This window comes from Cornus florida, unplaced genomic scaffold, assembly GCF_030987335.1.
Source record: "Cornus florida cultivar Cherokee Brave unplaced genomic scaffold, ASM3098733v1 CherokeeBrave_3.0.0_Hap2_Chr03, whole genome shotgun sequence".
In the NCBI taxonomy this organism is placed as follows: Eukaryota; Viridiplantae; Streptophyta; class Magnoliopsida; order Cornales; family Cornaceae; genus Cornus; species Cornus florida.
In genome coordinates, this window is record NW_026775573.1 from 15458126 (window position 1) to 15461955 (window position 3830).

The 3830-nt window shown below is 35.4% G+C and overlaps 1 pseudogene; it reads left to right on the forward strand.

The window, feature by feature from the left end:
• The first annotated feature begins 571 nt into the window (after nucleotides 1–571).
• On the forward strand, nucleotides 572–3273 carry LOC132299651 (26S proteasome regulatory subunit 6A homolog A-like; annotated as a pseudogene).
• The last annotated feature ends 557 nt before the right edge of the window (nucleotides 3274–3830 follow it).

Below are 3830 nucleotides of genomic sequence, written 5' to 3' on the forward strand. Positions count from 1 at the left end.
TAATAATTTAAAATAATTTTTTTCGGTACCTAAGTTTGGGCATATTTCTCAGCCAAACAGGTCCTGCAGCGTCTCTCAGCCTTCCAAAAGTGAGCCCGCGGTCGCCAAAAATGGCAACCCATTTTGCGATTCAGTTTTTTTGGGCCAAATTTCAGGCAAGCCCATTGAAATATACCCAATTTGGCAAATTTGGGCCAAAATAGTTAAAAAGGGAAGCTAAATATTACTCCCACCGTTCCACATTAAAATACATATTTAAAAATTAAAGTTTTTAAAAGACATGCATTTAATATAATTTAATATTTTAAAATTATCAATTTGTCTCTTATAATTTAAATATATGTAATTATAAAGTTTGAAATTTTTAAAAAAATTAAAATTTATTTATTTTGACTATTTGAAGAAGACAATTAATTTAAGACATGAAATAAAAATAATTAAGACATGAAATAAAAAAAAGGGAATAATGGACTACTAAGTTTTCTTTTCTACGGTATTAGGATTCCTATAAATATCAGATTACTCCTTCGATCCTTCAAATTGCTTAGCTTTCGCTCCATATATCACACAAACTACTCTCTCTCTCTCTCTCAAGTTAGGGATTTGGATTTGTTTTCTTTCCTTCGGTTCTTCGCTCTTTCTCTCACAGAAAGTTGTTCGCAAACAGGAGTTCTTCATTATCTGCACTTACATGGCGACTCCCATGGTTGAGGACAGCGAGGATCAGCTTGGTTGTATGTCGACAGATGATGTTAGTAGGGCTTCTGGACTTCTAGATACTGAGAATCGAGTGCTCAAGGTGAAACCTCTCTCTCATTTTCTGTGGATTTCATTTAGTTTTTCAAATTTTATTTAAATTTGACAATCTCTCTGTGTGAATCTATTGTGGTTTGAAGGAAGAGTTGCAAAGATCCAATCTTGAATTGGATTCCTTCAAGGAAAACATAAAGGAGAATCAAGAGAAAATAAAACTCAACAAGCAGCTTCCCTATTTGGTCGGCAACGTTGTGGAGGTAATAAATGGTGGTGTAGGTTTTTATGCGTAGCACATAATCATGCAATTCAACTTTCCCATGCAATCTTACGTAGGCCTCTACCTGTCATTCTAATGGTACCCGAATATTTTATTGTTTTCCTTTTTCTATTATATTTTAAATATTCTATATCAATTAATGGTTATGAAACCAGAAAAATGGAGAAAAAGGTAAAAAAAAAATAAAGAAAATAAACCTATTAAGTTATTAATGAGTCTAAACACATGTTTACTGTAGATATTGTTCTGCTCATTCGCTGCAAATTTTCTGTCTTTAGATTTTGGAAATGAATCCAGAGGATGAGGCTGAGGACGATGGTGCTAATATTGATCTTGATTCACAAAGGAAGGGTAAATGTGTTGTATTGAAAACGTCTACACGCCAGGTAAATCATCATGTTCTTATGCATCTATGTGTCTTTTTTCAAATACAAATATTATATAAATTTCTTTTTTGTTTTCATCTTCTTTGGATTATATGCCAAGTTGAATCATCTTCAGAGCAGCTCTTATTTTATGTCCAAATTATTGATTTTTTAGACTTTAATTTTCTAAAGATATGTATAAAGAGGTTCTATTTTATATGCAAATTTGAGTTTGTATGCCAATGATTACACTCAAATCCTGATTGCTCCTAATATCATTTGTCAATTATATTCTGTTCATGCTATTAAGTTGACAAATTGAAAACCCTCAAACTTGATCTTGATGCCTCCACTGCGGTTCGAACTCTTGACCTCCCTATGGGAGGTAGGGGCTTGGTACCGCTAGGCCACAGACCTGTTGGTTTGAAACACCATTCTTCCATCTTAATTGCAGACAGACAATTTTTCTGCCCGTGGTTGGTTTGGTTGATCCTGATAAGCTAAAGCCTGGTGATTTGAGTCAAGGCTATGGAGATAGATGAAAAACCAACAGAGGACTACAACCATATTGGAGGTCTTGAGAAGCAGGCAAGTTTCTTATGCTCTGAATACAACTTTCTAATATTTGTCTAGCTGATATATTAATTTTAACTCGGAGTTCATTCTCATTTTGATAGAGCCAAGAACTAGTTGAGGCTATTGTTTTGCCGATGACACACAAGGAACGGTTCCAGAAACTAGGAATTCGTCCTCCCAAAGGGGTGCTTCTGTATGGACCTCCCGGGACTGGGAAGACTTTGATGGCCCGTGCATGTGCAGCCCAAACCAATGCTACTTTTCTTAAGCTAGCAGGTCCCCAACTTGTACAGGTATGCTCTTTATTCAAGTGTGCACTGATTTATTTTCAATAGTAAATATTTTTTTACGATTGAAGAAGTAATAGTACTTGTACTGCTCATAGATGTTCATTGGGGATGGAGCAAAACTTGTTCGTGATGCTGTTCAGCTTGTGAAGGAGAAATCTCCTTGCATTATTTTTATAGATGAAATTGATGCTATAGGCACAAAGCGATTCGACAGGTATGCAATTTCTGAATTTGGGATTGAATACTTAAAGAGGTTAATTGTGTCATAATGGGACTAATTGATTGTAATTCTTTGTTTCAATACAGTGAAGTCAGTGGGGATAGAGAGGTTCAATGAACAATGTTGGAGTTACTCAATCAGCTTGATGGATTTAGTAGTGATGAATGGATAAAGGTCTTTACAAATGTGGCATTACATAACTAATAAAATTTCAGTTCACTTAATTTATTATCTGAGTTGGTAATTCGTATTCTGGTGAACTGCAGGTGATAGCTGCAACCAATAGAGCTGATATTTTGGATCCTGCACTCATGCAATCTGGTCGATTGGATCGTAAAATTGAGTTTCCTCATCCCACTGAAGAAGCCAGAGCTCGAATTTTGCAGGTGTGTGCTTTTATAAAGTTTAAAGTATCTCATTTCTCATGATTGATGAACTCTTATTGAATAATTTGCACTGGGATTGTAGATCCACTCTAGAAAGATGACTGTTCACCCAGATGTTAATTTTGAGGAGCTTGCTCGTTCCACCGATGATTTTAATGGGGCACAGTTGAAAGCTGTTTGTGCGGAGGCTGGCATCCTAGCTCTTCACCGCGATGCCACTCAGGTCTTTCTCTCTCATTTGTATTTTTTTCATGAGGTTTAGGTTTGTTCATCATATACTTTGTGTTTTTAGATATTATTCATCTCATTCTGTGGATCTAAAGATTCTCAATCTGATCTCTCCAGACCTCCTTACTGATCCAGCATAGAAACTCAATTTCAAGAACCTTGCATTATATTAATTGACGAGGTTTAAAACACTTATGAAGTAGATTGATTTATTCATCATTATAAGCATCATGCCATGTGTTGAAAATTTGGTGAAACGTAGATGGAGAATTTTTTTTTTTTTTTATTGTGTATAAACTTCATTTTATTCAGGAAGTATGATCTCAATAGTGTGCGAGCATGAAGTTCCACTATCTGATAGGAGCATATAAAAATTTTAAGCACCATGGATTTTTGTGCGGTTTTCATTTAACATAGCTGACTACACATCTGACATCTACTTCACTTGTGTGAATATATTTTGAAATCTTGGAGTTAGCGTTTGGCCACATGTTTTCGTTTTTCTTCTCTTTTTACTAAACAACCATTCATCCGGTGCTTTCCAGGTGAACCATGAAGACTTCAACGAAGGTATTATCCAAGTTCAGGCTAAGAAGAAACCAAGCTTAAATTATTATGCATGGATTCCGAGTCTCGGAAGATTGTACTAGTTAAGGCTGGTGGAGAAGTGCTGCAGACTGTTTACCGTAATCCTTGTAGCGATAACTTTCATTCAAACTGAAGGATAATTAT